The sequence below is a fragment of the Cyanistes caeruleus genome, chromosome 1 (assembly GCF_971803275.1).
Source record: "Cyanistes caeruleus chromosome 1, bCyaCae1.hap1.1, whole genome shotgun sequence".
Taxonomy (NCBI): domain Eukaryota; kingdom Metazoa; phylum Chordata; class Aves; order Passeriformes; family Paridae; genus Cyanistes; species Cyanistes caeruleus.
The window spans coordinates 42,030,922-42,057,644 of record NC_141701.1 but is presented as its reverse complement, the minus strand read 5'-3'; the positions used below and the strand labels follow the sequence as shown (position 1 = coordinate 42,057,644).

Below are 26,723 nucleotides of genomic sequence, written 5' to 3'. Positions count from 1 at the left end.
TATTTTTTCGTGCTCTGTCTTGGCAGCAGTTAAACTCTAGGGTACTAGAGGCTGCCTACTCCTTGTAATGGCTTGGAATAGTTAATGGTGTTGAGTTCTGGAAGAGGAAGAATCCCACTAATTGTGCAATCCTCCTGGCACTAGGGTTTGGCAGGACGTCCTCACAGTGAACCTACGCTGGGTGTGCCGCCCTTTGTAGAGTGTGATGCACAGCTTCGTGTGCCTCAGGCTGCAAGAAATAATCATTTTCAGCAGGGTGAGGGAACTTCAGTGCATGACTTTTCAGGCTAGCATGACAATTGTGACTTTTCAGGAGATTTATGTTTACTGTAATGCAGCATCCCACTTTTCCAAAAATTTTTAGCGGTGATGGTGGTGAGTGATAAGGAGACAGTAAAGCAAGTTGAGTTAATGAATGTAGTCCTAAGACTATAAAGGATTTCTTTAAAGGTGAAGTGCACAGGAAAGGAATATTTTTCACTTTGTTTTAAAGAGAGAGATTAATGCAAGTTCAGGAAGGGAGTATTCAGTTGTATCGATATGTGAAGAAGGTGCCTCTTTTGGCATAATCCCAGATGGAAATAGTGGATCATGATAACGGCATTTTAATTCATAGTTTGTCAGGACATTATTAAGTGGCAATTAAAGTGACTCAAGTGTTCCAACACTCAGGTTTCTGAGGGCCAGCAGATGATAAGACCGAGATTAAAGAAATTGAAATGCAGATCTACATTGTCTATGAAATGGTTGTGACAATACAAGTAACTTAATCCTATTTGATGTTATTTCCATAAACTCCTATTCTCAAGAAAGCTGCATGCACAGCTCTTTTAACTTCTGTGAATAGGGAATAGTAGTCTCCTTCCATTCTTTACATCAAATGATTAGCTTGCAGCTTTCTTCGTTTTTTCTCCAAGAGAAGAATGATCAAAAGTTTTCTGTTTGCTACAAGCCCTCCACCCTTTGGAAATGTTCTCTTGACCATGAAGAATTTTTTCTTGGTGTCTTTTATAAATAGGAGCAAAAATTTCCAATGAGGGAACTTCTGGTTGGTATGCTCGAGAACTGAAAGGTGCTTTCCAGGGGGAGTGTGTACTCTTCCACAAAATCTGGGAGAAGACTGGGAAACGGTGCTCAGAGGTAGTGTATCGTGCCAGCTGCAGCCTCAACTCCAAAACTATTTGATTTGGCTGGTGGTACCGAGACTTCATGTCCTTTCCCATCCACCCCCTTTTTAAACTTGCTCTCCCATATGTACTGTCTTGTACCTTTGTCCTGCAGCTACTTGTTTTTTTTTTTCCTAAATGTTTTCTTAATTCCAAGCTTTTTAGTTTAGTGTAACCTTGTGAAAAATGACAAAATTATTTCTTCTGGGGTGTTTACTTCTTCCAAGGATGATGATTTTTATATTTTCTGAAGGAAGAAGATTTTGCCTTTCCTTTGTTCAGTTGGCCAGACATCTCTTCTATTTGAACATATAATATAATGAAAAATTAATTAAAATACAAAATAAATATATATGTTTTGTCTTTTTGATGGGCCCTGACTTCTGCATTTCTCCTTGTAGACTGCAAGTAGCAAGAGAGATCTCTGGCTAAGTGGGTTTTCAGTAGAAGAAAGAAAATTGATTTGCACTATGTAGCTAGCTGATGATTTTTTTTTCATTTGCATTATTGGAAATATCAAGGCTTCAGGGAATATTCACTGTGTCAGCAGCCTTGTGTCTAATGAGGTTGTTTGGACTCTGCTCTCTGAGCCAGAGTAAAATCTTTGAAACATGTTAGTCACAATTTAACTGAAAGTGGGGGAGGTTTTTAACAGTGAGCTTTAAGTAAACTGCATCTTTTTGAATTTCCTGGGCAGCTGCATTTCTCTCTTTGATGTACTGTGCCTGGTGATGCTGTTAATGAAATGCATAATTATGTGTTATATAATAAAACAGAGCTAACATGAAGGTGCCTAATAGATTATAATGATGTGGAGGCCTGAGAAACGAAAGACTATTGGGGGTTGTTGAAAAGTTCCTCTGGTGACAAAGATGATGTCTAAAGAGGTTTGAATAACTATGCTGATAAATTAATTGTGGTCTCTTTGTGTGTAAATGACATTTTTCAGGATTTTGTATATAGAGAGATTATTAAAAAAAAAAATAGGTACAATTTACTAGGCTGCTGATGTATGAAGTGTCAGCGCTGAGTGCTTCCAGCGCCTATTAGAGCTGCTGGCTTTGCATAGATGGGTGCCCTAGGCAAAGACATTTTTGGCACAGCCTGTCTCACCCGTAGGATCAAAAGGAACAAAAAAACAACAAAAAAAATAATCTGGCAATATGTACTGAGAGCAAATTGCATCCTAAAGAGCAGCCCCTAGAATGCAGTCTTGGAATGAATATCGATAAATGAAACATCATGCTTTATGGCTGAAGAGTTGTAGGTGTTTTGTGATTGCTCCCAATTTCCCTCCCTCCTTTCTCTGCTTTTGTCACCTATATTTTCTCTCTTCTTTTGTAATCATCTGCATAACCTGTTCCTTTCTGAGGATCTTTAGGAACTGGTTTGTATTCAGGTATTTTTAAAGCAGAGGGTGTATAAGCTTCCAGCCCTGGACCACATGGGCTCCTGATAGTGCTGGGCTGTGGCTGGGCTTGCTTGGCTGCTGCTCTGGGCTCACAAGGGCCTATCTGCTGGGAGAATTAACATGCAGGGAGCTCCAGTAGGGATTTACAGCCTGCTAGTTGGCACTAATTTCCTTGGGTGGATGATTCTAGTACCCACTAAGAGTGCTTTTGTGCAGGTTAGCATCAAGAGTGCTTTTGTGTGAGTTAGGCAGGCTCCTTTTTGAAGGTGAAATATGCTGTTTTTCACTTCCCAAGCACCAAGGGTACCCAAATGGGCAGTTAGTGCAGAGTAGCTAATATGCAGTAAACTCACACCCAAGCTCACTGAGCATGAACTTCCTCATGCAGCCAAATCCCGAGGCTCTGCATTTTGTCTCTCTCAGCAGGGAGCAGATGGCCCTTCTCTAAACAGGGAATACCAATAAAGCCTTATGAAGAGCACAGATATGTCTGCATGAAGATTCGTGCCTGTCCATGTGCTTGTATGGGATGACTTCAATCTATCACAGTTCTTGGGTTAACTTCTGCTTCTGTGATTTTTGTTAAGATACCCTAAGGAGAACTTTGCTGCTGAATTGCCATCGTCCTTGTCATTAATAGACTGGGGTTTTAGCTGCAGGTTTTGATCATTTCTCCCTTCTTCTTCAGCACTAAGACAGCGTACTTTTTATTATATGAATGACTGCATCTTTTGTGTGTGACTCTTTGGTGCAATTCCCTTTCTCAGAATGTATTTGAACTCTCAATTAATGGTTTTCTCTAGGTCTCTAAGTAATTGGATGTGAAATCAAGTCAATTTTCAGGTAAGACTTTGCTTTAGGCTGGGGTTCATAAATAAGTTGATCTATAAGTAGTGTACAACTTCACTTTATCTTAAGATCACATAATAGGTTAAATTTTCATGCAAAGTTTTCTTGAAATTTTATAAATGATTTTATCTGGTTTTTATGCTTATGCTTCAACTATATCATTGATTTCTAAGTCATCTGTACATTTTCTTTATGTTTTTGCTCCAGTATTGCCTGTATCCAAGAAAATTTTGTATCACAGAAATTGCCTCTCCAATTTCCATCTATAGTGAGAGTTCAGAACTCCACCGGCACTACCGTGGCCAAAATTTAAATTTACTTACGTACAAAAGATATTGCTCAAAATGCTTTTAACATGTCTTTTTAAAAATGACCTCAGCCATCCTAGTCTGCCAAAGATAAACAGCATTTCTGCTCGGCAGGCATTAACCCTTGGAGGAAGTGAAGTCCAATGCTGAATGCTGAGGCACTTGCTCCAAGCATTCAGAGTGCTGTTGTAGAGAGGAGCCATCCTCCCTCCAGGTCCCAGTGCTCAGGAAGGCTGCAGGGCTGGGGAAAATATGCACAAGCCTCAGGGTTTCTCAGTCACAGATGTAAAATGCTGGCTGAATGTTTCTGACAATAAAGGAGGAGGGTCTGGGCCAGGTCAGCTTGACTGTTCCTCCTAGAGGACAGAAGGGTAGGAAGAAGGGATAAAATGGGATGAAAAGCAAGAAGAGATGACTGGAGAGCCAGGTTCTGGTTCTTGCTGCTCTGAAGATATTCTGTATAGGTTAAAACAATCACTTGGAAGTGATTTTTTAGAGTTTAAGTTTCAAGAGTTTTTATATTTAAAGTTTCAGAGTGCTTTTATAGCTTTTTATAGTGATTTTTACTGTTGGTTTTATTCCAGGAGAGTTTCCTGTAGCAAGATACTTTAAAAAACCTTTAAAGGAATCCACAATAAAGGAGAATCCATCTGTGTGAATGAGTTGCAGCAGATACGATGAAACAATTCTTAAAAATCCCACAGTTGCTGTTTTCCTTTCAACTGACATGTTCCTGCTTTTTAATAAAACAGTTGAATGCTAGGTTTAAAGAGAAATTCAAAGAATGCTGTGGTATTATTGGAAATCTCTGGCTATGTCCAAGCAGAAAGGACAGTTGCATGACTCTGTTGTACATGACTGACTATGCCATATGAGTCCCTTGTTGGGATATGCTTTAAATCATCCCGAATGTTATCTTTTCAAACCAGAACAGAGACAAAAGGAGGGTGAAAATTTAAGTCTGGATAAATTTCCTACAGCTTATCATGCAGAAATGTGTTTATTGGCATTCTTTGAATGTAGGTTTTTGGAGTGCTTGACAATCCCCAACTGATGAGGTCTATTAAATAGCCATGTGCTGTAATTCACTTTGTCTGAATTGGAGAAAAGTTCCTGAGCAAAAGCCTCTTAGTCTTATGAGGAAGGGTTGCAAATTTAGTCCCAGGGTAATTGCTAATGAATTACACTAACCTGTTTAAGGGGATGCAATAATAGGGGAAATAGTGGGATGTGAAAGGAGATGGCAATATTTACTAAAAAGCCTTAGTAAGGTATTGTGAGGAGACTATTTCTGTGCAGTGGTTTTCACCATGCAAAATATTTGACTTGATTTTGAGTGTGAGACCCACTTTACTGTGGGTCTAAACAACAATAATTACATTCACATTACTCTCTATTTTGTGTAGGAGGATTCACTCGAATCCTTTATTCAAAGGCAGTTGTATTGGTGTGCTTTAAGTGGCTTCCAACACAGGTGTTAGACATTTGCAGTAGCAGGTCAGGTGAACTTGGTCTAGCTTTGTGCTTAGTTATAGTGATTATATGCAGCCATGAGGGTAAAACCAATTAGCTCAAGGGTAATAAAGTATTAAAACATACTACATACCTCACCACTCATCTGAACATACAGTCACTACATAGGAAGAAAGGACAAGTATACTTAGAAGAGGTGTTTTGGGTGAGGTAGCATAGTTTGTGCACATGATTTTCTACAACCAGAACTTCATGCCAATTCATAGGTTTGTGATTGTGGGGACAAGGATGCCTGCACCATGCCTTGTACTGCCCAACATTGTTCTGCATGGTAACTGATGTTCCTGCTGCTTGGTCTCCTGAAATGGGCTTCTGTTGGAAGCTGCTTCATCTCTTTTCTGGCATCCTTCAAGACAATGTTTGTACAAGGAATTTATTCTGTCAGAAAGCAGGGGTAAGGGAAAACAATTTTATATCTCCTGAGCTCAGCAAGAAAGCAAAAATATTTGGATTTGTTTGCATTTTTAAATATTTGTCACGATGCCAAGCTATTTTAAGCAATCTAGCTACTTCATCTCTACTTACTATCCTCTTCTACATCAGAATTATCACAAGCCACCTGAAATATGGGAATCAGATGTGATTTTTAATGTAAGAGCCATGCTTCAAACTGACAGGGATGGGAGTGGGAAATGTCACTGAACCAGCCAAGATTCTCTGGTGGAAGCGCTGATTGATGACCTATATCTGGGAAAGGAGGGGAGCACCCTTCCCTTTTCAGTGGACTGAGTTTCTTTCCATCCTCTTGTGAAAGAAGCAGGTAGTCCTGTGCCTTCATCTCCAGGTATACGAAAAAAATGCAAATTCCTTTGTTCCATTTTTTCCCTAGGGAGAGTTCAAAATGATGTCCAGTCCTCCCCACTGACAGTGCTGGCTGTCATGCTGGACAGGATGGCTGGTGACATGTTCAACCTATCCTTTCACTTTTCTCCTAGTGTTGAGGTCTGCTGGACAATCTTTTAGCTTCAAATGACCCTCTAGAAAAATAAAATGTTGGCGACTCACTCTGTCCACATTTTCTTCCAAATGCAGCCATGTCTGAAAGGTTTTAACAAGCACATTGAATGCTGGGTATAATCTAACTGTATTAATCATGAGAGGAAAAATTGCCAGCAATGCAGTAGGAGGAAATAAAAACAATCTGTGACATTATGGATGACTTCTATATGTACCACGGCAGATAAAACAGAGGGGAAGAAGCCATAAAGTTTCCGTGGTATTCCAATTAGATGACAAGCCCATGGAAAGAATTATAACTGCTTTCTTGGTTCAGAGTGAGGTCCTATTCACTTGAAGGACATATATATATATACATTTATATATATATATATATATATAAAATTTCATTTTCCTCCCACTCCTTTTTTTCTCTCCAAGCACATTAAAGAAATTTTCTGGATAACCTGATCACAGACTATACCAATACTCTAAATCAAAATACATAGCAACACAACTTGGTAAGGATTTTATAGCTAGACACTTTACAGACTGCCAAGTTTTAGCCTAAATCCTCTTAGACATAGCCTGAATAGGTTGATATATATCTCAAAGAGCAGATGTAGTTACTAAGCTGCTCTCTATCATATTCAAAAAGTCATGACAGTTAGGTGAAGTCTTCAGTGCCTGGAAAAAGGGAAACTTCATAACTGTTTTTAAGAAGGATAAAAAGGCAGACCCCAGAAACTATCACAGACAGTGGGACTCAGCAAGTTTGTGGATGATGAAAATCTGAGTTGTGCTGTTCATCTGCTTGAAGGAAAGGATGTCATCATGGGGGCCTTGGCAGGAGGAGTGGGCCATGGAACTCATGACATTCATTCAAGTCCTGCACCTGTGCTGGGGCAATCTCTGGCACCAGTAAAGACAAGGTAATGAATGGACTGAGAGCAGCCCTGCAGACTTGGGGATGCTGGTTGACAAAAAAGCAGATATGAGCTAGCAATGTGCAATTGCAGCCCAGAAATCCAGTTGTATCCTGTACTGCGTAAAAAGAAGTGTGACCAGCAGGTTTACTCTGCTCTTGTGAGACCCCAGCTGGCACACTGCATCCAGTTCTGGATCCCTCAACACATGGATCTCTTGGAGCAGGTCCACAAAAATGATCAGATGGCTGGTACACCTCTCCTGTGAAGAAAGGCTGAAAGAGTTGTGGTTGTTCAGCCTGGAAAAAAGAATGCTCTGGGGACACCTTGTTTCAGCTTTTTAATACTTAAAGAGGCTTATAGGAAAGATGGGGAGAGACTTTTTATCAGGGCCTGTAGTGATATGGTAAAGGTCAACAGTTAAACTAAAAGAGAATAGGTTTAGATTGGACATAAGAAAGATATTTATTATGATAAGACTGCCTCATCCCTAGCAGTGCTCAAGGCCAGGTTGGATGGAGCTACCTGGTCTAGTGGAAGGTGTCCTTCCCATGGGACCCTTCCACTAGAAGATGATCTTTAAGGGCTGTTCTGGCCAGACCATTCTACAGGTACCATCTCTCCAGCATACTTCTTGGATTATTTTGTTATCCTCTCAAACAAATGAAGCTTCACCATTCAGCCACCTTAGACCTCTGGAATTTGGACTGGTCCCCAGCTCTCTTATAGCGTGGGCATCCCAAACTCTGAATAGTGACTCAAGGGATTTCTGGTCTGCCTCTTAAAGTAAAAATACAATAATTGAAACAAATTATGAGGCCTAATATGAAGTCTTTGTAAGAATTCCAAGCCCTAGATCTTGTTACTTCACCCAGCACGGGAAATACTCAGATTTAGACAAGATAGCAAAAAAAATCAGTTTCTTTACATGTTACCTTATCTCTCTTTCCTCATTGCTTCTGAGCATCCTTGAAACTTTAGAAGTTCTTGAGCAGATATTCCACAGAAGGGTGTCTGGCAATGAACTTTTCTTCCTATGTGTTTTCCCCGTGGACCAAGGTTTCTCTTTTTTTTTCTCTCTGGCTGATCCTGCAACTAACAAGCTGCTGTGGGAGCCTGCCTATTTGCTTCTTTAGTCTTTTATCTCAGTGACCACAGTTTATGTAAAGCTCTGCTGTTTTTAAGTTCTACTTATTTGCTACACTTCAGTAGTATTTTTATCTTCAAATGCCTACACCCAGATGTCATTTTGCAGAGACTGTCCTCTTCCTCTGGTTGTGTCAGCTTGGTTGAGGGTTTGCTGCTCTGGGGAAGTGTGAGTGACACAGTTACATTTGTGCCTGGTTCTGCATATTATTTGTTCAACATTATTCTGAAAGATCACAAAATGTATAAACTTTGCATTGCTGGATTCCCAAATTCAAAACAGGGACAGAGGTCAGCTATGTAGGAACTGGTAGCAAGCATGTATTTATAAACAGGTGATAAATTATATTTGTGTATGCAAAGTGAAAGATTCAGATAACTAACAGCTTGCTTAAATGCCACATAAATTTGGATCCTTCTTCAGTGGAAACTGAAAAACCTTTGGTAAACAGCACCTGCTTAGTAGCAGAGAGGAAAAGTAACAGACTCAAGAGAACACGTGATTTTAGGTCCTCAGCACTGGTACAGTCAAAGTGTGGACCTTCTCTTAGTTCTTCCTCAGTGTTAAGGATGATATAACCTTCTGTGTTTGATCATCTTGTTGATTCCTCTTACAAGTCTGGATAATATCCCTAGGCAGAAAATGTGTTACACACTGAATGGAGAAGTGAGAACAGCCCTTCAGTGAACCGAGTGGGGGCAGCATTAAGGTCCAGCTCCACAAAAGAATGTGACTCCTAACTGCTGCAGAAGTCAGTGGGTACACTGAGAAGCTATGTTATCTACATGCTGACTGTGAAGACATCTCTGTAAATACTGGTATATGCAAGACTGGTGGAAGTGAGACCTGGCTCTTCAGTGGTATTTCACTGCCTAATTTGTATTTAGGCACTGTCATCTCTGGATGCTCTGCTTCCTATGGAGCAGGGAAGCTTAAGATTTGTTTTCTTAATACTCATTATATTTTTGGAACCTCATTGATCACTCTGCCTGTTTTATTCTGTGCTCTGGGTGATAAGGCTCCAAGCACAGCTGTATCTAGTACAGGGCTGCTACAGTGCACTATGATTTCCAGCTACATTGCTCACCACTGTAAACACCCCCCTTATAAAATCTGGTTCACTGGAACACTCAAAGCTGCTGGCTGCCAGGGAATGCTCCTTAATGAGGGTAAGGAGTACTTGAACACATCTATGACTTGGCAACCCTTCCTGCTTTTTATAAGCTACTATACACTTCAGAGAGAAAATATCTTAGAGGCTACTTTTTAATGGGACAAGTTTACTTAAGAGCTGAGTGGAGTTGGTGCCAGTAGTTCTGTTTTGTTCTAGCTTAATATTAGCCTTGTCAAAGTTCTTATAGCGTCTCCTGGGTGTTTCTGTATTGCATACCATATAAAGCTGGTTTTGGGAGCCAAGAATTTTGGCTGGAATATATATTATAGTGGTCTCATTATATTTTTTGAAAGTATATCAGAGGTGGCCCTATATTAAAGATCCATGGAGCAAGGCTGATTTTTTTTCTTTCTCCCTTCTAGTTTTGCCTTAGCCCACACCGCAGACACTGGATCCAGAATTTGAGCCAACCCATGTTTGTGGGTTATTTGAGATCCAAGGTCTTGGTTTGGCCTCTAATAAAATTTGGGTAATTAGTGATTTTTTTTTAAAATGATACCTTGGATTTTGAAAATCACTAGACTTTTGGGAGGATGCTTTTGGTTTGAGCCTGCACTAGCAACTACTACTCAGAAAGATTCCTTTCTCATCTTGCTGACACAAGTATTCACTCAAAAACAGCTTGCCAACATGGTGCAACATGTGTTGCATCCTGTCTTGCCTCTTTGAGAAGCTGTGTGTTTTATGATTGCTCGGTGCTTTCTTACTGACAGACATCATTAGGTGGTGGACTTGGCAAAGTTTTTGCATCAGAGGGCATCCAGCCCGTCTTTTCTAGAGTGTTTGTGGGGGAAGCTGGATCCTTTTCTGTCTGCACAAAGGAAAAAGGGAGCTGCTGTAACAAGGCCATGCTTTGTCTCAGGAGAATCCTGGCTACCACAGAAAAGATGGGGAGAAGGTGTTGAGATGTGGGTGAGATTTGTTAAAATTACATTTGGGCTTTAAGCCCATGTCAGGTTTAAGAAAACATGGCAGAGAACCATTTTAATTCTTTTTTTTTTTTTTTTTTTTTTGCTTATTCTCCTGTGCTGGGTTTTGAGTTTGGTGTGATCCCATTATCCGAGAAGCAGCTGTATGAGCCATGAACAGTGGAATTGAGCCCCTGACAAAAATACTGTGGCAAGTACACTATATCCAGGTGCTGCTTTATGTGCACAGAAGAGCAGCAGTGCAGCCTTGCTCGGTTTCAGTGCGGTGCCGTTGGTGGTGCCCATGTGGGATGGGTGAAAGGATACCCTGCTCCCTCCTGTGCCTACAGCAGCTCTCTGTGGGACAGTCCAGTGACCATCCTAACCTGGCCAGGGGCTGATGCCAGCTTGCTTCACTGGACACCAGCTTTCAGACTGTGCTTGCAACCAGGTTATCCAGATCTGCTCCTAAAAGCAACAACATGAAGAGTTGGTGCACATGAATCTGTGTGAAGAAGGTTAATCTGAATGTGAATGGAAGGCAAATTTCCAGCTGGGCAGAGTTACTGCTGGGTATAAACCCAAATATTTATGTTATGGAGGCATGCTTTTCTGATAGGTGGTGGTAAACAAGGCTGCTTAGCTCTGTAGTTTTCAGGCCTGATTGTCTCTCTTTATAGGAGTTTTGGAAAAAAAACCCAAAACTCAGTGACACTGAATGAGCTACAGAGATGAACTAACAGGCCTTTCTTTTTAGCTTTAATCCTCAGAGAACAGATACACTGTTTTCTACTGTTAAATTTCACCCCAAATTTCAAAGTTTTCATTAAGTGATTTCAGTGTCCAAATCTATTAGGAAAAAAAGTCACATGCAAACAGTTTAATGGTAGTATTGTGAATATTCAAAGAAGACAGGGAGAGGAAAGCTATAAGGAGGAAAACAGGAGGAGTTCTGTTCTCAGGCCTGCCTCATTTTCTCACATTGCTTTGGCCAAACCAATTCATTTTTCAATATTCTCAGTTACAAAAGGGAAAACAATGCCTCCATGTCTCATGTGGCTCTCAGCGTCTGTTGTCTTTGCCAAGTATTGTCAATTTCTTAAACAAAAGGCCTTATGTAAAGGAAAAATTTCTTGTGAATTCTAGAAGATGGTTTTTTACCTGCTCTCATGTTGACTATTTAATGAAGCTACTACCTAAAGGCAGTATGGACACGAATCAAAACGATTTTATTTATTTAGATTGGTGAAACCATAAAAAGAAGCCCAAGATTCTAGTTGCATTACTGTTTATTTTTAGAGCAGACTCTGAACAAATAAAACAAATTGCCTTTCCCATGCTAGAGTAAATACTAACAGATATAACTCTTTCTCCAGTCTAAAATAAACCTTTCCCAATCTTACCCATTCCCTTTCCTAAAGTGTCCAGGATGAGAGCTGGCGCTGTGCCCTCCAGGTTTGGAGCTGCAGGCTTCCACAGAGTGGTGGGTGAGGAGCAAGTGTGGAGCTGGCTGAGGTCAGGGATGCTGGAGGCCTGGCCAGCAGCACCCTCCTTTGACTGGAAGGGCTGGAGGCTGAGTTACAGCACACTGCTGACCTCCTGCCCTTGGAGGTGCACTGGTACTTACTGCAGTCCTCATAACCAAGGATATAAAATAGAAGTTACGAATACAGGGATAGTGAAGATGAGCCAACAATCTGTCAGATTGAAATCCTTGAAGGACCTCGTAAATACTTTAATATTTACACAGGGCCTGTATATTTTCACAATTACCTTTCCATGAGCCCAAAATGTTTTGCACTGGAATGTTTTTAAGAAGGCTTTAAGAAGTTATATTCTCTGATATGTCTGAAAACTGCAGGCTCAGCTTCTCTATTGGCCCATTTTTTTTTCCTGAACAATTAAAGCTGGATTCCTGTTTACCCCCAAATATGCAGAATGTCAATGGTGAGTTCTACCAAAATTATGTATTGATTATGATCACAGTGTGGTAAGAAGAGAATGGTTTGAATTTACAAGGGAATGTTATACCATAAACTGGCAAAAAGCTGCATCTACAGTATTTGCCTCTATTATAATTAAAAAGTGATAGAAAATGACTATGACATGACTATGACAGAAAATTACTTTTTTGTAGAGAGATTTTTGAGAGAAACCAACTTATAAGAAGTTTGTAAGGCTTGAGGCAGTTCTTTAAAGCCTTAGGGTGGAAGTTTGGAGGCATGAAGACATAGGTCAAGTATAGTGAATTTTGAAGCAGCTGACGTGTTCCTCTGGTTTCTGTCACGAGGCGCTTCTCTTTTCTGTCCAAAACAAGGTTCCTGCTAGAGTGTGAATGGGACTGTCATGGAGCTGGCACACCTGCTGCATGTATTAGACAGGCAGTGACAATGGATTGGTACTTAATGTGAGGCTCTGGCTCTTGCTGTGAGGTCCATTGTGAATCGGCTGTAAGGTCCATGGTGAGTGTAACACAGATCCCTTTTGGCTCACGGACAAGACTTTCTGCCTGATGTTGAGGGAGGGATAACAAATCCACAGTGACTTTTGGTGGTGTTTTCTATTTCTGGGGAGTCCTGAGAAACCAAAAGAAGTGACTTCTGCGCACTTTCTGCAGAAGGAAAGGCGCTGAAGCAGCATCTGGAACTAATAACCTGTGTTTCACAGCTCACTGGTGGGCAGCAAGGGAGCCGCTCCGGCTCCAACAGGCCCTTACGTAAAACCTGCACACAGTGATTTTCAGCTGTGGGAAACTTGAAACGGCTTCTGCTGGCCCAGCGAGGAGGAGACTGCCTGACTCCCTTTTGGTTCACCTGGGACTGCAGGCTCCCTGCAAGGGCATCACCACAGCCCTCAGATGTGGTAGCACGCAGGTGGAGCGTGCACATACGCACGCAGGAAAATCACATCCAGCCATCAAATGGGGGTATTCCACTAATTGGAAAGTCTGTTCTGGTGTCTGGCCACCATTTGGCAGATACTGACAGTTTCCACTTAGAGCTGGCCAACCTCACCAGAAAGCCAGCTGTGCGGCTGATCTCATGAAGATGTCATTGAACAACCCTTTGAACTCCTTCAAGAAATGGTGGGTCTGGTTCAAGGCAGGCTGGGAATCCCCTGGGGGTCTTTGCTGGATGTGGGAATACAGACATCCATTGACGTAATAGTTACACCTCAGTGTTCCTGAGTTGCATGTAAGGATATCATCTTCATTCTGGCACAGGGGACTCCTTCCAAGTTCACCTTAAACTGAAATAGAATCTCTTTGCTGTTCACATATATATGTCACTTTTTCTGCTCCTGTGAGTGTTACTACGTCCTCATAAATTTTGGTAGCTTGTCATAATGGTTGCCATGATGAAAAGAGTTATTTATTTAAAAAGAAGAAAACAGATGGCACAAAAAAGTTCAAGGAATTTCAGCATGTTTGAGAAATGAAATACCCTTTTTAGAAATACCAGTTTTGTGAAGGTGTTAAATGCTATTTCACACAATCACAAGGCAGGTTTTTTATTCACTACACCGTGTGCACACAGAGCAACAAGAGAAATAAGGCAAAAAAAACAAACCACAGAGTGGAGTAATTTTATGAAAAGCCATAAAGAGATGAGTGCAGTTTAATTAGCTGCTGCCATTCAATACACGGAGTTCTGACAGTAGGTGAATGGGACACAAAAGCCACATCAGACAGAAAAAGCCTGAAGAAGCTGAATCCTAGTGCTGGGGAGAAAGAAGGAAGGAGAAAGAGAAAGCAAGTCACACACACAAAAAATCTGTTCCCAGAATTGTGGGTGCATATATCGACCATGTCTCACCATAAATACACTATCAGGTGCAGAGAGACAGCCACTTATTTCCTGGAAGAGCAGAAAGTAACAGCAGCATCCAGGGTAATTTTTTTAACACATTTTGCACTTGTAGTGGAGGGTCCTTGCTCTAAGTCATAACTGAGGAAAACACATGTGCTGCATGTGAATGATATGTAGAAAGCAGGGGGGTTAGTTAAAGGGACCTTTTTAAAAATGTTTGTAGAAATTTGTAGCTCAAAGTATTTTTATGAAAAGTTAATTATAGTTTCTAATGTGAAAGAGATACAACAGGGATTTATTTCTTTTAGAAAAGGGAATGCTCAAGTTTGAGGGATTAAATGCCTTTCCCAAGGAAGTTGATTCTACAGCTGCAAGAAGTGCTTTTGCTTGAAATTCTAGTTAAAAATGTCAAAACTCTCTATATACTGGACTGGAAACAGGGTGTAATCTGTATCTCTAGGTAACTAATGATGTGTTTTAATAACCTGACTATACTTTTCCACTACAAAGTGTCTGATTCTCAGTGGGACTGAAAAATTTGAAATTTTTTTCATAATTTTTTTTCATCTGTGTTACTTTAGTTTACTTCTTTTGTAATCTATTAGACCTAAATCTCAATACCCATTTTGACTAAAACATCAACTGATAATCTGTGCCTGATTATTAAAACTTATACAGCTGTCTCTGTCCATTCCCAAACATTTTCAAGCCAGAACTTTTAATATACTAGTTGGTGCTTTCTTGGACCAGGGAGAGTGGAAAATCTAAGGTGGCTGGTGCAGTACATGAGGGTGGAGGCCCTGAATGAAGCCTTTATAAAAACTGTCTCATAGGAGATTTCCTCTCTTCTTTCCAGTTTGGACTAGGTTTTTTGGCATACATATGCAAGAAACTCATCGTGTCTTTGCATTCAAACTGCACAAACCAGCTTAGTACTTTGTGAGTTTCCCTTGAAAATTGCTCTGCAGTGCTCCATCCAGAGAAGATGCATTTCCCTGTTTGTTTGGTTATAAGCAAGATCACGAGGCATTTATTTTAGCACTCAATTTACTCGCTTCTCTCACTTCTCTCTTTTCCATTCCTATGGAAGTTTGTTTGAAATATTTCTTTGAATTTAGATAGCTCGTAATATTGAGAAATTACTTTCTTTGCCTCTGGCTGATTATAATGCTGGGGCAGATGGATTTAACACAAGCTTAACCCTTTTGTTTCTGGAAAGGATTAGTACAGGCTTAGATAATAACTTGGAAAATACAAGGATAGTATGCAATTGCTGCCATTCTTAATACATTAATAACGAGTAATGTGTTCCAGGGTTAGCCCATTAGACATTGAGATAGGTAATCTGACGTTGGATCTTTCTGTGTACACTTATACACATTCATGTGTGTTTTCTCTTGAGCTGGCTCTGCGTTACTTGCAGGGGTCCTTCTCTCCTGACCATTCAGCTGAGCAGCCTTGGCAGGAGGGTGGTTGCTCCTGGCCCCCTGAGAGCCTGGGTGCTGCATCATCCCCTCTGTCTTGGAGATCCAAGGTGAGGGCTCATAATCCCCACAGCTGAAGTGAGAACCCATCTTGGATTCTCTGATGTTTCTACCAAAAGTGTAGAAGTCCAAAAGTGGGCTTTTTCAGGTGATGTCTGCTGGATGCCACACTTCAACGGCCGTGGTGCAGCTCCTTGTATCAGACTTGCAGAGCTGGTGAGACCAGATGTGTGCCAGACAGCTGCTTGTTGCAAATGAGATGTTTCCACACCTGCTACTAATCACACAGAGAAATGCCAGTTCTGGACAGAAACGCCAACTGAGTTTAGATGCATTCAGGTTTGGGTGGAAGCAGTGAGCAGGCACTGTTGATAGCTCTGAATACCTAGATGCCTGTACTTCCTTAAATACTGACATGGCTAATGAAGGCTGCTAATTACAATTTGTGATTTGTTTTTGGACTTGTAGTGTGAAAACTGATTCAAGAACTATGACTTTTATGTTTTTTTACCTAGGGTTTTGCATGTGATGAGTTGATGCTGTAGTGGTTAAGTTGCTGCAAGCATGTGGATCCACTTCCATGATCCTTTGTGTGTTTATCCCAAGGCCACATGCACATCCTAATTCATTTATTTGTAGCTAAATGCCCTGGTATAAACAACTGCATCTATACAAGGTAGGTAGAAGCTGCTGTTCTTTTGACTTAATAGAATTTTATACTGATGGTGCTGGTGGAAAAAACGATAAGAATGAAGGATAAAAGAGGTAAAGGAACAGAAAAGCAAACTCTTGGAAGAAAATCTCCAAACATTCAATATTTTCCCCATCTTTCCCACCCCTCACCCCTCCTTGCCCCAGTGCATCTCTTTTTCCAAAACACAAAGACCTTTTTATCTCTGACTTCTGTTTCTGTTTTGTTCTGCTATTTTTTAAGCATTAGAAATAGACAATTTACCAGCAGATTATGAGACCTGGTGGAAATCCATTTTTCTTTAGTGTACGGTAGTTGCTAGACATATATAACTTTCAAATCCTCTCTGGGAAGTAAGTGTCAGGGAGACATTCAGCTAACCCAAACAACACATTTCACAGTAAGTGCTGTTAAACCAAAAGGCCTTTAGACTGAATAGCTAAATGTCCCCTCATTTAAGGATATTGAGGGAGCCAGCATCAGGGGATGCTGGGAAGCTTGTTGTCTTACAGTCAATGTAAATATTTGTAGATATTCTGAAGGGAGTCTGAACCCTGCAAAACTTCTGGCTCCTGAATTAACCATAAGGATTTCTCACTTAGTTTAGTGTTCAACTGAAATACAGACAGCAAGGAGTCATAGGCTTGGTCTGCCGTGCAAAGTTCCAGTGAAGAGTGATTTTCAATAGAGCTAATTAAACAAAAGCGCATCAGTAGCATGCATGCACTTACATCAAAGCACACAGAGATTTTATAGGCTTAATTTAACTTTAAATCAGCTTAAATGTGTCCATTTCATGGGCTAGCACTGAGTGGAGTAAATCAATTTTAAATTTAATTAAAGTGGTGTTCTTTTCCAATGTAAGGAAAATGTATAGGCCTTTCTGTTTCCCGTTATTGATCTCAGTGGTATTCTATGAACATGTTAAAAAACCCTTTTTTTTTTTTTTCACACAACTTACTTGCAAAAATACTGAATTCAGTCATCTGCACATGATTAACATTTTTGCAGTACATATGTACTATTCTGTAACACAGCAAGATCCATACTGGCATGTAATTTTTGGATAAGCTTTTTCATAGTTTGTTTTCACTAAATGTCCCGTTGAAAAGAAAATTGGAGGGCCTGTGACAAGTATGTAGAAATCTTTTTTATGACTTTTAGGCAAGGAAGAAAAGAATTTGTATTTAAATGTAAGCAATTTCCTGTGATGTGAGTTTGTTCACAGTGGGGTAACCTTAAAGGTGATAGATAGTAAGAAAGCTAATATAAATAAATAAACTATATTTATAATGTAGTAGCAGCTACAGGTCATCATAGCAGTGTGGCTTGTTCAATATTAGAATGAATTCTCCATTTTTCCAGCAAAATGAAATGTATTAAAAAACAAACAACTTTCTAGTCTCAGAAAATGCATGAATAGTGGAGACTAGAACAGAATAACTCTAATACTTGCCAATGTTCATAACACAGATTAGCAATTTTACCGTCCTCCAACCTGAGATGTTCCCCCTAGCTAATGAGCCAGTCCTCTTTATTGCTCAAACTTCTGACCATACTCAGACAAAAAACCACAAGTATTAAGCAACCCCCAAAACATCCTCCTGAGAACTATTTATACAAGATGCAGTGGTCAGTCAGGGCAGTAAAACAGTGGTTTACAAGAAGCCCAAATAAAGCCTAGGGCTGTCCTGAGCAGGATGGCCTGTGGCGAGTCAATGGGTAAACATTCTCAGAGCAGAAAGAAAAAAAGGGGAGAAACAGCCTAAAGCAGATGAAGGCAAGTCTGTGAATAATTCCAAGCAAGCAGCATTGCCTGTGTTCTCATGTACCTTAATCCTTGTCATGTGTTTGAATTAGGATTATGCTTCTCTCCCACCCACCTTTAAGTCCTTTTATTCATTAGAAACTTACATAAAATATGGAATAAATCTATTTGAAGAAAAGTTCTCTTGTACTGCAGATTGTCTAAGGAAACCTCCATGTTATGATTAGATCTGTTATGGTTAGATCCTTAACAATTTATTTCAGTGGGAAAACTTCCATTGGATTTAATAGCAGCAGGGTCTGAACTACATTTTCATGAATCATTTCAAGACAGTTTGCCATTCAGGGATATTGGCTTCTTACCAAATGACTCTTTTAGTTAGATCATAAGGCAGATTGCCTTTGTTCCATGTTATATCCAGCCCCATGGATGTGGTCTTGAAAGCAACCTGAAACCTGGGTATCATAACTTTGGTGAAATAGCCTTAATACCTTAACACATTATGCTATGATAGTGAATTATGTTTTGGGAGAAAATGTTCTCACATGTCCTATAAAAGAAAAATTTACACAGGATCTATTTCTGTAGTGTGGCTACAGTTCTCTGTTTGAGGTAAATTTATTAAAGTAAGACAGACCTACTTGATAAAATCCAAATGTAAGTACCCTTCATTATTCCATACAAAGGCATTTTCAGCATGGTAAATGAAATATCCTTGCTTGAAACTGTGTTTTGAAACCAAGGCTTTGTTGCATCAACACAAGCATGCAGCATCAGTGGCACTCACCAGCTGAGCAAAGTGTCCTTTGGGAGGCATTTGGTCAAAGCTTGCGACTGTGAAGGTTAGCAAGGTTTTTGACACTGTTTTGCACCATATCCTTGTATCCAATGTGTTCAGTCTAGAGGCTGAACAACCAGATGGTAAAATACCTGTTGGGGTGGTTTGCTTTAGAGGGTGCTGATTAATGGGTTGTGCACTGTCTGGAGGCCTAACTAGAGGAACACTGCAGGGTCTATCACTAGAACTGGCCTGTTTCACATTTCCATAAATGACTTGGAGGAGACAGTGGAGAGTGCTTTCAACAGAACTGTAGATGGTGACAAACTGGAATGGTCAGGACCACTCATGCTGTGAGGATGCACAACTGGGGCTTGCTCACCGTGGAGATGAGGTGGCTTTGGAGGCCCCCAACAGTGTGTCCCCTCCTCCTCACCCCCATAACTACTGGAGATCACTGAGGACATGGAGCCACGGTCTCCACAATGGGGCATGGTGGACAAGGAAAAATGGCACAAGTTGAAATGAGATGTTCATACTGGATATGAGGAAATACCTTCCCACCATGAGGACAGTGGCACTGGCTGCCTGGGGTGGTTGCACAGCCTTCATCCTTTGCGAGTCTTTGAGACCTGACAGAACCAGCCAAGCACATTGTCTGAGCTCATGGTTGAGTCCACCTTCAGTAGCAGGCTGGTCCAGAGAATTGCTGAGATCCCTTCTGACTTGAACAATCCTTGATTCCTATGATCCTATAGGTGCAACTACAGTTTGGCTTGGTGTTTACCTGAGAAGCAATATATTGATAAAAGCTTTCTTTAGCCAATTCTTTTTAAAGATTCCTTGCCCTTGTAACAGTCTTTCATAAAACAACTCTTTCGCCTGCTTGCTTCCTACACCCCCAAAGCAAAGTTATTCTTGACACCGACAGACAGAAGACTTTATGAAAGAAATGTCCCTGATGATGAGCAGTGAATCAGCACAGCCCTTAGTGTGCTCTTACCTCTGCAAAAGCTCACTGATGATAATGCAAGGTGGATAGTGGATGTAGGCAATACACACACTCTATAATCCTAGACAAAACCAAGGTCACAGAAGCATATAATGATATATCCCTTACATTTTTTAAGTGGCTGATTTGACAAAACATAAGGATATTTCATAAGTTCCTGCAGTAACTTAGAATATTTACTTTCCATGCAATAGAGAAAAACTGTGAAGCTGTGAAGACTGAAAATCTACACTCTGCTAAGAAATACACTCTAGAAATTGCTGGAATTAAACAGTACTCACATTACTTTTATTTAAAAACCATTTGGGGTTTGTACATAGTTCACGTGACTCAGGAAGTAGCTATTATCATTAATCATGTTTTCACATTGTGTTCACTATGCTAGGTCTATCATATTTCTAGACAAAGCTTAAGGCAGGCAAACACAGATTTTTATCTGGCCTATGGAAATGGAAAGGCAGAGGATGAACAGGAATCTACTCATTTAGGAACAATGAAATTCCTTTGGTGGAGTGTTTTATATAACAAGCAGCCACAGTGGCACAGTTCTGACAGCAGCTTGTCAGCATCTATGGTTCCCTTTGAGTTTCAGCACTTGTGCTTCATTAATTGTTAGCATTCAGTGAGGTTAAGAATGAAAAATACTCATCTCTTGGGGATTTTAAAATTTCATTTTCAGTAGTTGATACTAAATTCTGCACCCAGACACTTTGATTTGCAAGGTAATTTGCTCATTTTAACTCAGAAACAAAATGCAGTTCAGAGAGGTTCATTTTTTCCATAAATTGGTGTTCTTGGTCCCGGCTCTGTAATAAGATGTTCCAAATGTTCATTGCTTGCAGTCTGTCTCATATAATTGGGGATGGGTATGACGTGTTTTGATGCACATAAGACTATTCTCTTTTGGGATTCATTTAAATCCATCCCAGTTTAGAAGAAGAAGCTTGTCTCAGTTTTGTAGGTGCCATGTGTGAAGTGCATTGTCTTCTCAGCTCATTTACTCTTAGGCAGGTGCTCATATAACAAATCATCAGAATAATTGGCTTGAAAAAACAACCTCGTGTCTGTCAGGAGGGAGGACAATAATTAATAACATATGGAAAGAGTTACTTTTACCACAGGGATGAAAGGTACCATGGTAAAACAGGATGTGGGCAAATGTATGCTCCAGTTGTCTCTGCCTGTGGTTTGTGTCAGCCTGTGTCTGACCAGGAGGTTCTGGCTTATGGTATGTCCAGATGATAGTCAGAATAATTAATGGGCTTTTTAAAAAAATATAAACTATAAAACAAGCTTATAACTAGAGCAGTTCATTGATTTCAGTTGTAAGATTCTGGCCTACTATAATTCCATAGAAATTACTCTTAAATCTTGCAGAAAGTATCTTTATTTTCCATTTCACCCAGGTATCAGAAATAGTGGGTACACGTTTTTCAGTTGTGTATGTTCATATTTCCTGAAACTTTGTCTAGAACCTGAAAATTGTTAGAAAGAATTTGTATATGATTTGTCAGCTATCTTTGAAAGGGAAATTTTTCTAGTTGCTACCGCTGCAAAAAACCAACCCTATTGCAATGATAAGCATACGCCTGAATTTCTCCAAAGTGATTAACTTTAATCTATTTGATATCATCCAGAATTCCAGAGGATTTCAGCTCAGATTAAAAACCCTTTTTTAACATGAACAGTCATGCAAATTGATAAATGGGTCTTACAACATCCTGCCTAGGATGACCAAGTCATGCATATGGTAGAGTTTATCACGTATGTCACACAAAGCAAGGCAGTGCTTGATAAGCACTTTTATTGGGTAATTAATTTTTTTTTTTTTTACATTTGCAAATAAAGCAGATTGATTTCCATCTTGAAGTAATTTACTAACACATTATAAACTCGTCAAATGCTAACGTGGCGCAGTATGCCATTTCCTGTTTACTAAGTAAACTTTTAGCTGTCTGCTTTGTGTCTTTCAGGTTGAACCTGGAATTGTCCTCTGCCAGGGATGTCATGGAGCCTGCTGTCAGAGCCCTCCACCTGAAGGAAAACATTGCCTCCTTACCTTGACTTCTTGCAAATACAAGTCATGGCCGTCTCCCAGTGGTTTGCAGGCCCAAGCTAGAACATGCAGAGGTGTTCCAGGGAGCTATTAAAAGGTAAAAATGCTAGCAAATTGATGTCATGTGATGCTTCTGTCTATTTATCAACTTTTCTTTTTTCTTTAAGCATCTATTTGTGAAGATTATTTGAGATATATACAAAACTTTTTTTTCCTTTAGCATGAAAAGCAGGTGTCCTTTAAAGAAAGGACCCAGATCCTTTCTAGCACAAGGTCATCTATTGCATCAGAAATTTATGGAAGCAGCAACTATGAAATGATCTTCTGGGAACAGCAGAAAAAGGGAAAAATGCCCTTCAGAGCCTTAAAGGTTCACTGAAACAGTAATTTAAAAGGATTTGAATCCAGTTACTCATGACATTTCCCATGCCAATTCAAAGCTGGCCAGCTCTTTCTCCACATTTTTTTTTTTTCATTTTATTAGTGTATGCTTTTACAGGAAATGAGTTAACATAAATCATATTACAGACAAGATAAGCAACAAAGTCACTGGAAGTAACATGCTAGGGTAAACAAGAATCAGACTAAAGGAATCCTTGCCATATGGGGCACACTCAAAAGGCATATAAAATCTCCTGATAAATGAAGTATTTGTAGTACTATATTTCATATGACAGCAAGAGTGAATTCATCCTTTTAGGAAGGGATATTAAGACTGTCCTTTGAATGGTGGGTCATGAGTGGGAGAGGCAGTGACTTAATTTCCACCTTGAGTATCCTAGAGGAAAAGAGAAGATGCATATGCACCTCCTACTGCATTGGAGTTCATACAGCAAAGTCCTATGAATTCAGCTTCCAACAACAATAAAACTGGACACATGTAGTAAAAACACATGGACAGTTTTGTTTTGTAATATTATAATTTTCCATAATTTTCATGGTTTCATTTGTCCTGAATGGCTGTAGTATTCTACATCTTTTCTTGTACAGAGTTCTTTTTTTATCCACTTGTTTTATCACCTTAACTGCATGACACTTGGACCTACCTGTCAGCAAATAAGGATAAAAGTATTTTTTTCTGTCATTGTGGATGGTGGAAAAAACTACCTGTGCATCATTGGTGGAGATTTGATTAGGACTTGCCCATTTGCCTACTTTTTAACAAATTTTCAAGGATGAACTAACAGCAGCTGAGTGAATATTTAACAAAAACTGTGAACTTGCTTCAGTGACAAGTGAAACAGTTTGTATAAACCTTTTAGGAAGACAAATATCTGCTTGCAATGAGAATTGTACAGTGGGAATTGTTCGGGTTTCAGTGGCCTGGAGGAGTAATGACATCAGTAAGTGCAGTATTGTATACTTGTGTATGATGCATTATACTTGTTTCCTCACAGTGATGTTATCATAAACATAATGAATACAAAATGTGCTAAGGCCCTAAAACCTAAATTTCTGAGTGATAGTCTGCAGTGTGTACCAGTCTGAAGATATTACAGAGCATAAACTAGTGTGATTTTTTAGTTCTCAGCTGTTCACAGCAATAAAACTAGAAAGCACACTAGCAACAGCTACAGCTAAAGTTCCTTTAAAATTCACTTTACAGGCCCAGGCTGCTGAGGCATATGCAGAGTTCATGTAAATACTGTTGTGCTTTATAATGCAGAGCAAATTGGTGTTGGAGGAAGCAGAAAGGGGGAAAGGAAGGCTGATACTAGGACACTCCAAAGAGAGATGCCTGTAGAGAAATGCTGATGCTCCCTGAAAATTCTGTTAGGCTTGTGGTTTTCTCAAGCCTCAGAGCTCTTCCATGATACATTCTGCTGGAGCATTTTAAAGAGATGAAGGAAGAAGTTTGTTTCCCTGTCACAGCATAAATGAGCTGTTGTTAGACTGTTTTGAATAAAACCAAGATAGTATTATAAATGGTTGACAAAGAAGAATCAAACAGCTTTTTTGGCTAGTTGGTACCTCACTCCAGTGAAACACATACGAAGAGGTTGTCTGGGAGCAAGGATTGTGTTCTGGGGCGCTCTGACAACACCCCTTCTTGCTCCAGTGTTTGCCTAGTGGCTTGAGGACTTTCATGATGAATTCTGACTGCCTCGTCCCCAGCAGGGACCACAGGTGACTTTGCTGTTCTGCTGTTCTCACCAACACTGGGAATGGAATGCCCTGCAGTCATCCTCTGAAACAAATCTCCAGTAATGTGTCATGGAATTTGTGTATTCATGACCAGAAGCAGTTAGGGTTTAGGTTTTCCATCTTACTCATAAAATTACAGCTCTTGCAGCACGTAACTCTTAAGACCACGATGACAAATGCTGTGAACTCCTTTAAGGAGAAGGGTGCTGTTCAACCTCTTACCCTATGAGACCCAAGGAAATCCCATACGGGCATGACATGACCACAGCATGAAAATGGCAAGTTATTTACCCATTTTGTACATCAATAATGTTAAAGTGGAGTATATGTGGTTTGCCTGACATATCTTAAAAGGGTGTCTTGGGGAAGATGTAAAAATTAATTGCCTTGATGTTTTTGTTGAGAGTTGCCTTGGATGTAATTATTGATTCTCAAATACGGTTGCTGGATTTTTTTTTCCCTCTGGAACTAAAATATTGTTATTAAAAAGAATGGAGTAACAAGTTAATGAAGGGAAAGAAACAATCTGCTAAGCTTGCATGAAGGCAGTGGCAGCTCATAATTTTTTAATGATTCTCATTTTTATGTTCTTTTGTACCATTTTTTTCTCATGAAATAAGAATGGATAAAACGCTGTAAATTTGGTCCAAATGTAGAAGTTATTCAGTACCTGGCCACACTTGGTAACAATGAAAGTTGCTGCACATGGATGAATCGTTGTTATGTTTCATAACACATATGAATGATTCTGACCCTTTGAAAAGAAAAGGTCAGTGCCAGTTCTTACAAAAGCAAGGACGGTGGCCAAGTGATGTTGGCTGGAATTTGCATGGGCCTACAAATGCACCTTAGTGTTGGCCTGTAGCACACAGATTTTCCAATTTTATTAATAAAATCACAGACATGCCTCCCCCTCTCTTCCAGATCTGCCTAGTGGGGCTAGATTTTTCTCCTGCTCTTTGTGATCTGGATGTTTACCCACTGGAGATCAAAATGAGATCACCAAACACATTTTTCCATGGGTGACCTAAATCTGAAGCTGTTATCTTCCCCAGCTGAGCAAGCAGTAGAAAATAAGAACAAAATCAACTACTAAAGAAAACTTCTTGGCTTTAAAATTGTTAAAGAGGAAGCAATCTGTAGCTGAGAAGCAAGTTTCCAAAACAAAGATCTCCTTAGAGTAATACATTTGACACTTTGCCACAGTCAGAGGTCTGTGCATGCCTGGGAAACCCTTGCAGAGTTCAGTTTGAGGAACGTGTGGCTGTTGAACTTGATGCATTGATGGGGATGATCAACTTACTGTGTGCAGTGCAGTGGGTTGAGGGACTGGCTGGCCCCCTTCATTTCTCCCACAGTAGTAATGATACTTGCACATCAGAACAAAACAGGCTATTCTTTTGCACTGCAGCTGAAATGCCTCCCCTGTTGCCCCCCAGTGACTGCAGCTGAGCTGAGCTGTTATGAATGTGTTAGCCCTGAGTCTGCTGAGAGCTATAAATGTCATGCCTTCAATGACATGCCCTCCTGGCTAGGTGGAATTCATTCTTCAGAGTGACCTGAGGATAGGACCACTGCCTCCCTTCCCAGGCCGTTTCTGCCAGAGAAACAGTATGAGGCTGTAAATGCATATTGAGGAGTTGTCGGGAGGTCCCTTGGCTCTCTTTTGTCTTGGCTGCTCTAGACTGTGGCTCCAGATCCTCCTCCAGTGGGAAAAGATAAGAGTTATGCTTCTGCCTAATTTCTATGAGACCAAATCTGAAAAAAAGAGCTATTTTTTCATTTCCACATATGTTACAATGTACTGGTGCAGGGCCATTGTGGGGCAATGAAGTGGTTCTCTGACATGATGAAGAGATTAAACATATCATCACTTGTGTTTTGCTTCTCCATCTTCTTTGCCAGAGGTTTACTTCATAATGTAAAGCACAGTAAAACCAGAAGACGTGGAGGATTTGAGGAGAAAAACTGTAGGTAATGAATTTCTTTTCCCTGTCTGTGGACACGTCTGGGACATAACAGGAGGGTGATGATACTCCATGGTCAGCAGCAACATCTTTGTTGCCATGCTTTGCATCCTCTGATTGCTTCCCTCTACAGGCATGTGTAATGGATGACAATGTGCTCTCTACCTAGGTGCTTTTTTTCTGGGATGCTGTTTATTCCTTGTTTCAAGTATTTTTCCTGCATATTTGTGACTGATGAATACCATGTTCCTCCCAGGGATTGTTCTGGTGTTGGTGGCCATTTTTTGTCTTTGCCTTCACTTTTGCCAAGGAAAATTAGGGAGCAGCTTTTCCGTACTGTGGTTCAATCCTCCTGGTGTCCATTGAAGTAAAACAGGTGCACACTGGTGTCCTGTTAGACCAGGATCTGTCCCCTCTATGTCCTTTGAGGAAAAATGGTGAAGAGAGTCAAAAGCTGGAATGCTGCCCAGCAATCTTAATTTCTGCCTTGAACACAGCTGGGAGACAATTTTCCTGGAGAAACTACTAGGCTGACAAATACCACTGAGTAGCCTGTTTGGGAATTTTACCATAACAAATAAGCCATTTTGTTCACGCCTGAGGCTCTCAGGTCTGTACCATACGTATCTCTCCTCCTGTCAGGCTGAGGGTTGGA

General features: G+C 40.2%; 1 pseudogene; it reads left to right on the top strand.

The window, feature by feature from the left end:
* Positions 1–26,723, top strand: part of LOC147655457 (chloride channel protein B-like) — a 76,389-nt pseudogene that overhangs the window by 38,537 nt on the left and 11,129 nt on the right.